Consider the following 8807-nt stretch of genomic DNA (forward strand, 5'->3'; position numbering starts at 1 on the left):
CCCCTGCCTCCAGCTAGCCCTCCCCCACGCTCCTGTCTGCAGCTGGCCCCACGTCCACTAATGCCCCGCAGTTCCCACGGCAATAACCCTGCACACCTGCTTCAATGAGGGGGGCAGGGAGCAGCTGGGACCCACACATGTGAACACCCTAGGGTGACCAGACAGTAAGTGTGAAAAATCAGGATGGGGGTGAGGGGTAATAGGAGCCTATATAAGAAAAAGACCCCAAAATCGGGACTGTCCCTATAAAATCAGGACATCTGGTCACCCTACCACACCCCCAGGGAGTGGCAGGGACCCACACATGTGAAACAGAGCTCATTTCTAGTTCAGGCCCATCTTTTTAAAAAAGAACTTTAGGCAGGGTTAACATACATCCGTATTTTCCCGGACAGGTCAGGCTTTTTGGTTCTTAAATCGCCATTCGGTGCGATTCTTAAAATTTAAAAATTCCTCCCGGGAAAATATGGATGTATGGTAACCCTGCTGTTTATGACATTTATGACATCATTATGACAGTTAGCTTTTGTTTTAAGGGGACATTATACAAGAATACAGTAATCAGATCCTTCTTTTTAACAGAGAATTACTATATTACGGATTGAGCATCCTTACAACATCTGTCATTTCTAGTGACTTTATTAAATTGAGTAAAATCTCTCTATACACATTTAACAGACCAAGTATGTCTATCAAATGTTAATATTAAAAAAAATTGGACAGGTGTGCTGGTTTGTTTGTTTGTTTGTTTGTTTGTTTTTGCCAGGTAAATGTACTTTGAGTACTGAATGAAAGGTTACCCAATTTCTAAGTAACTGGTAACTGTCTATTTCGCTGAGTACATAACTGGTGTGTTAATTTTTCCGTATACAATCTCTCATATTTTTTTAACCATTCCTCGATGGTTAGGCTATTTTTATTTTTCCAGTGAGAGGCTACCAATAATCAACCAGCCACTAGCAGATGAGAGATTAATTCCTCTCGTGTGGACAATGTATTGATTGGTGTTCTGAAATGGGGGCGAGCAGTGAGATGGCAATCTTTGCAGGTGATACAAAATTATTGAAGTTAGTCACACCTGGAGAAGAGTGTAAGGAACTTCAGAGGTGTGACAGGTTGGATCACAGAAACCCCCTTGGGGCTGCCAACTGATGTGCCAAGACTACTTCTGCCCCTGCTTTCCCTGCCAATTTGGGACTCCAGAGCCCTGCCTGGTTGTGCCAGACATGCTTGCCAGCTACAAACACAGACCCAGGTCTGAACCAAGTCCCACAAACTGCAGGCTTAACTGAAAGCAGCGTAAGAAGTGTTCCTGTCTCTAACACTCAGATGCCCAACTCCCAATGGGGTCCAAACCCCAAATAAATCCGTTTTACCCTGTATAAAGCTTATACAGGGTAAACTCATAAATTGTTTGCCCTCTATAACACTGACAGAGAGATATGCACAGCTGTTTCCCCGCCCCCCCCCCCCCCCGTATTAATACATACTTTGGGTTAATTAATAAGTAAAAAGTGATTTTATTAAATACAAAAAGCTGAATTTAAGTGGTTCCAAGTGATAACAGACAGAACAAAGTGAATTACCAAGCACAATAAAATAAAACACGCAAGCGAAATACAGATAAAATCTCACCCTCCGAGATGTTCCAATAAGCCTCTTTTACACACTAGCCTCCTTCTAGTCTGGGTCCAGCAATCACTCACACCCTCTGTAGTTACTGTCCTTTGTTCCAGTTTCTTTCAGGTATCCTTTGAGGTGGAGAGGCTTTCTCTTGAGCCAGCTGCAGACAAAATGGAAGGGTCTCTCCGGGGTTTAAAAAGACTTTCTCTTGTGGGTGGACACCCCTCCCTCCCCCTGTGTAAAATCCCAGCTACACGATGGAGTTTTGGAGTCACATGGGCAAGCCACATGTCCATGCATGACTCAGAACTTACAGGTAGCAGCCATGGTTCACATGCTACCTTGAACGTCCTTAAGTAGACTTGTTATGTGGATTGGAACCTTCCAAGATCCATTGTCCATTAAGTGTTTCTTGATTGAGCACTTAACTTGCAAATTCCTTTCCAAAGAAGCTGCCCAAATGTCTTACTAAGGCTACTTAAAATCAAACAAGTACACAGCCAATATTCATAACTTCGAATACAAAAATGACACATGCATACAAAGAGGATGAATACATTCAGTAGATCATAACCTTTGCAGAGATATGTTACATGTCATATGTAGCATAAACCATATTCCAGTTATGTTGTATATACATTCATAAGCATATTTCCATAAAGAATTATGGGATGCAACATCATGAGAGGGACCTAGCAAAGCTGGGTAAATGGCCAACAGGCCTCATCCTTTGTCTTTAGGCTCAGTCAAACTTTGACAGTGCTGCAAATGGAAGAGTTGTGATATTGGAGGCACAGTTATATAACTTCTGCTTTTAATGCCATCTCAGCAGGAAGAAGATGCGCTTACAGTAAACAGTGCTTAAAGGACTTACAACAAACTTTTTGTTTTTATATGTGTCATATAAGCACTTTTTTTCTAAAATTTGAGGAAGCTGAATTTTGTTTCTTTGAGACTGGGTAAGCAAGCCATTCTTAAGTAGCTTGAATGTTGGCTGAACTTCTTACAGAGCCAAGCTATTAGTAGCTCAAATGAATGAAAGCTTATGGACACCAGAAGTCTAGGGTCAAGTTGTGTATGGATCACGGTAGACATATAGTGGTAGGCGACAGCAGGGCTTCAACAAACAATGCCTGGTGCCAATTTCTCAATTATTAAGGATGTGAGGGTTTTCTTGTTATATCTGATCTCTGTTTCCTATAATAATAACTGTGTACAGCATGTTCCCTTCACATTTGCCTCAACTCCTGGTGTCCTTAAAGTATATAATCTAGAAATTTTTTCAAAATAACGTGTTTTTCTAGGAAGTGCTGATGCCAAATAAAATACTAATAGTTTGGGTCACAGCAACCCACCCCAAAGTGAGCAACTCAGCAAGAATCCCAGTGTATTATTTTTTGCGTTCACTGTTGTAGGTGATTCTAACTGAAGAGTTCAGAAGCAGGTAAATTCAGTACACTTTAGATCTGGATGAATTCTGAAAAAAAAACCTGGAATATTCATTTAAATTTGTTAACAAATTTGTTTATCATGTGTCGGAGGCTGTCTTGTGTTCACTTTCCATGAATATTCTAGTTAAAGAAATTATCATGAAGACTGTTCACCAACCGAATGAACTTTAAGTGAACCTTTGCAGCATATTTGTTAATTACCCATTCAGATGTTGTATTTGTAAGTAATGTGTGTTATAGTCTAGGCTGATGGATTGTTCACAAAGGGTCTGAACAAAGCCTAATAAACTCAATGGAAAGATTTGGCAAAGTTGGATCAGACCCAAAGGCCCAAATTCATAAAGCTACTTAAACACCTAACTCCTGTTTGGAATCGAAGGGAGTGAGGTGCCTAAGTACCATTGTGAATTTGAAACAAAATGTCCACAAACACACTGTAATTTTTCTTGAATGTGTTTGTTATACTGAATTAATGAAGAATAACTTCCTTCTAAAATGCCTGTTCTGAAGCTGGTTTGTGAGCCATCTTTTGCTAGCACTTGATTTTAGAAATTTGTGATTCATGCTGCTTCGAATAGATACCTAAGCCACATGGCATGCTTCTCTTCACTGCTTGGATGAGAACAACTCACAATCAAGTTTCTGGTGTGAATATTCATCATTCTAGTCAACTATGCTGCAAGGTTCACTTAAAATTAACTGTTTTGGTTGTTTTGCCTGTAAATTCAATGTTTGTGGATGTTTGTGGAAAGCAATTACAAGAGCATGCTCTCAACACATGCTAAGTGAATATGTTTAAAAAGTTCAGTGAATATCACGGCAATTTCTTGCAGTATGCCCCAGCTCTATGCAATGTACATAGAATTTTCCTATTTCTGCTCTTTCCAATTAGTGTCAACTGCAGCAGTGAACCCAAAAATCACACTGGGACTCTTGCGGAGTTTGCTTATTTGGGGGGCATTTCTATCATCCAAAGTGTTGTCCCATCCACACTACAAAGACAAACAGTGATAGAAAACAGACATCTGCAAAGTTTTGGACAGCCAAGTTAGACTTGAAGTGGAGATGGGCCCTAAATTCCACCATGCTTGGAAGTTGTAAAGAGATGTTATAATCATACTGCAGACCCTGATCATCTGTATCAGTACAAGGGTAGCTTGTTGCCTTTGTCTGAATTAAACCCATTATGCTGGATCTTTTGCCTTTCTTTTCCTAAAAAGAATAACCATTACATAGGAACTGATAAAAGCACTGGAAGTTCAGCAGTGTTTCTTCTTCAGCCTTCCCGGTCCCTTTGCCTAAATTAATACTTTACATTTAGGACCGGAAGGAGTTTCCATCCACAAAATGTATGTGAACCCATTGCAGTCACAAAACCTGTGTGGGAGATGCAAATATTGCAGGTGCATCCAATATACCTTCCTTTAAAAATCCTGTCCTGTAGTGCTATGTATTAGAATTGGAAAAGGTACAGAAAAGAGCAACAAAAATGATTAGGGGTATGGAACAGCTTCCATCTGAGGAGAGATTAATCAGACTGGGACTTTTCAACTTGGAAAAGAGACAACTAAGGAGGGATATGATAGAGGCCTATAAAATCACGACTGGCATGGAAAAAGTAAATAAGGAAGTTTTATTTACTCCTTCTCATAACACAAGAACTAGGGATCAACGAATGAGATCAATAGGCAGCAGATTTAAAATAAACAAAAGGAAGTATTTCTTCACACAACGCACAGTCAATCTGTTGAACTCTTTGCCAGAGGATGTTGTGAAGACCAAGACTATAACAGGTTCAAAAAATAACTAGATTAATTCATGGAGGATAGGTCCATCACTTGCCAGGATGAGCAGGGATGGTGTCCTTAGCCTGTTTGCCAAAAGCTGGGAATGGGTGATGGGATGGATCACTTGATGATTCCCTCTGAGGCATCTGGCATTGGCCACTGTTGGAAGACAGGGTACTGGTCTAGATGGAGATTTGGTTTGACCTAGTATGACTGTTCTGATATTCTTTTGTATGGTGTCAACTCTGAGTGTTGCTTTCAGGGACAAAACATCACAGCAACAGAAAACCATAAAAGCATCTTGTTTTTGGGTGGCATGGATCCCAAATTACCAGATAGATCTTAACTCCCTCTGCTTTCAGAGATACCTGAGCATAACTGGACTGGCTCAGATAGTGCAATCTTTCCTCGGCTATATCAGGGTCGAAGCAGGGCAGAGGAGAGGAGGATCAGTGTGGGTGAAACAAGACTCTAGTTCCAGCTCCCCACTCCTACTTGCATATGCGCCAACTTACCTAGTTGCTGCGGGATGCTTGACCCTTCCTCCTCCCCAGGCCCCACTCCCACTCTGCCCCTTCCTCCAAGCCCCCATCCCTGCCCTGCCCTGCCCCCACCCCACCTCTTTTCACCCCTCCCCCACATCTTCCTGCCCTTGCTCCTCCCCCCAGTGCCTCCTGCATGCCACGGAACACCTGATCTGTGGTGGGCAGGAGGTGCTGGGAGGGAGAGGAGGAGCCGATTGGCAGGGCAGCCAGTGGACAGTAGATGCTGGGGGCGGGGGAAGGGGGATGCACTGACTCACAGGGGTTCCAGTGGGTGTGGAGTAATCCCTTTTTTTTCCATGGGTGCTCCAGCCCTGGAGCACTCACAGAATCAGTGCCCATGCCTACTTGCACACGAGAAACCTCCTGCTCCACTGTGGAAAGACAGCACATGGAAAGTTACCCATCTTTCCTTTCTGCTTCTGTTGAAGCTCTTAATATTGTTGGCTGGGGGAGCAGCTCACATACACAGGGCTGCCTGCTTGCCTACCTATGCATCTCTTCCCTTTGTTCCTGGGGCACCCATTGCAGCCTGAGCGACACCAATGTATGCTCCTCAAACGCACCACATAGCCTTGCCATGACCAGCAGGAAGACTATAAGGTGTTATACCAATAAATTAAAAACCAGCAGGATCTTATTAAAGGGAAAAAGGCAAAATACCACATTTATTGTGAATACAGAAAGAATCATAGTAAGCAATTAGTTATAGCTATAACATTCCATGCAATCTCATATTTATTCACACATTCATTCATACAAACACACACACACACAGGTTCTGCAAGGTTGTTATCATAGTTACCAGCCTTAGAGTTGCTCATGCCAAGCCACTGGCCAGGTAGCCTGGACATGAGGAGGTAGCAGGGCCTTGTCAGATGCTCATCTGATGCTCCTGGAAGTTGGTTTGCAGAATCAGACCCCAAAGTTCTCACTTTTTAGAGTCTATTTTTATAGGAATTTCTTCCTATGCCAGTCTATGGGAATTGCTTCATCATGCTGTTGCTGAATCAATCAGCAGATGTCACATTCCTGATGGCTCTGTGCTGCCAGATGTTATCTTGTTCTTTGGTTCTCCCATTCTTGAGGCTGTTGGGTGGATTCCAGTCTGCCCTCTGGAGGTCCTCTGGTTATTTCCACTTGACGCCTTCTTCAGCCGATGGACACTGGATTCTTAGGCTGGCACCTCCCTGATCATTCAGTTATTACCCACACCAAGCATCCATCCACATACATCCTCTATCTCTATTTTAATCACAATTGTTAATACAACAAAAGGGTGAGGAGTCTCTGGGTGCTGTTTCTGTTGTTAGAGTATTGCTTTGAGTCTCTCTCTCTGTGAATTGCTCTGAGAACAGACTCTGTCTTAGAATGTACTAACACAATTAGCAGCTTGCAAGTTTCACCAAAAACCAAGAGACCTCCTAATTAGTAATACCCTGGAATTTGAACTATGGGGAATCAAACTCATTTGTGATTTTAATACAGAACTTCTTTAATATGATCCAACAAAGGCACATCTAGGGTGTGAGGTTTAAGATTCCTGCTTTTGCCTCCCTTGTGTGTCACTTTGTATCAACTCTTCTCTATCTTCTACTTTCTTTTTTGTCTTCTGTCTGAGTCTGATTGTGCAGCCTTGGAATTAAATTTAACTACATAATATTCCCCTCACTAGCATGGTAGGCTAAAGACAGTATGAGCAGCTTGTGCCCCAGCATGAAGGAGGACCAGTGGGAGAAGCCCAGAGTATGCCAGCCAGATGGCATCCCAGATCCGTGAAACAAGCTGGAGTCCACAGGTTAAAGCAAACTGGTTTAGGACTGGCCAGTCTGTGTCCTATCTGCAGCATGGGAATGAGGCTGGCACCACTGAGACACTATGCCTTTTTCCTCCTTTCTGATTGTCTGTTTAAACAACAGGAATGATATCAAAAGTCAACACAAAGCCAAAATCGAAGAGTGGATTGTCTCCTCCTCTTCCAACGAAAGAATCTTAGTACCAGCAGGAGACTTTTTAAACAACATTGTTGCTGCTGAAGGGCTTAACTAAATATAAGAGATAAGAAAAACTTTCCCTACATGCATACTCATTTCACTTCTGAATACTCAGAATTCTAACTGCCATTGTGTTACAATTATGGTTATTTTGCCTACTTCCTCCTTTTGCTAAGCACTCCCACAGCTTCAGAAGCCCACACCTGCTTTGTACATTTTGCAAGTGTTCAGAAGAGCTATTATTTTGTGGTTGCTATGTTAAAAGTAGGCCAGCTTTCTTTTACACAAAACCCACAAAACTGCAATGAATTGTTTAATGTTGTAACAGCATAGGGAAGATTCTGCTAGCTCCTTAACAACGTCACCTCATCACAATATTAAGGCCTCTTTGAGCAAAGCACTTAAGCAGGTGCATAACTATACATACATAAGTAATTGGAACTATGCACATGCTGAACAGTATATATGCATATCAAGGCTCTGTTTCCATCAAAGCACCCCCTTTGGCTGTTACATGGAAAGTGTATTCACACAAGTCCACTCCTTCCACCAAAAGTATTCAATGTCTGTCTATAGATAGCAGGTTCTCAGCCCTCCAGCCAAGGTCTTCTGACTATTTCTCCCCCTTTCAGAGTTCCCAGTGAAACAAACAATCCAAGGTGAGCAAAAGAGATTGCAGGGAAAAAAACTTGTCAGCTGCTCTAGCCAGGATATTTGTCCTCTCTTTGGACCACAATCCACTTCAAGGTTCACTGGTTCTTCAGCACACGCTATAGGATACAGTTTCTTCCCCCTTTTTAGCCCAGGTGATCTGTGCTACTTTTCCACAAGGGCAGAAGCTTTGCTAGCTACAAGGCCTCTTCTTAGAAAGCTCAACAGCCTGCTCCCTTTCTAGGGCTGTCCGCTGCTGCGTGGTACTTCCTCTTTTTAAACTCCTCCTCCATTCCTGGCATGACTTGCAGGTGTGTCAGACACTGCTGCTCCATCCCAAAGCAACTCCTTCTCCCCTTCCAAGTGGGCTTTATACACCTTGACCCAGTGTGCTTAAGTCTTTTGCTAGATTGAGGCCTAAGACTGCCCCTGGGGAGGCTTGAAAGAGTAAATAGTTCAAAACGTGGTAGCTGACCCATAAGGAATGGTGATCGCTTTAAGGATTGTTTTCTCATTTTGGGAACCTTGAACATGTTGAGATTAGTGTGTGACTAAAACTGTTTACAAGGATTCAGAAAATAATTAATCACATGAGAAGATTTTATTTCTTGTTTTATTTCAGGTGTGATGGGCATTTTTATTTTTTAACAATTGTTTCAGTTTTTTCTTTTCTCTTCTTACTTTCTTTTCTTTTTTTCTTTTGCGCTTTTCAGTTTTGGTAACTTTTAAACATTTTTCAGGATTCTATGTAGTTATGTG

Source organism: Caretta caretta, chromosome 8 (genome assembly GCF_965140235.1).
Source record: "Caretta caretta isolate rCarCar2 chromosome 8, rCarCar1.hap1, whole genome shotgun sequence".
Classification (NCBI taxonomy): domain Eukaryota; kingdom Metazoa; phylum Chordata; order Testudines; family Cheloniidae; genus Caretta; species Caretta caretta.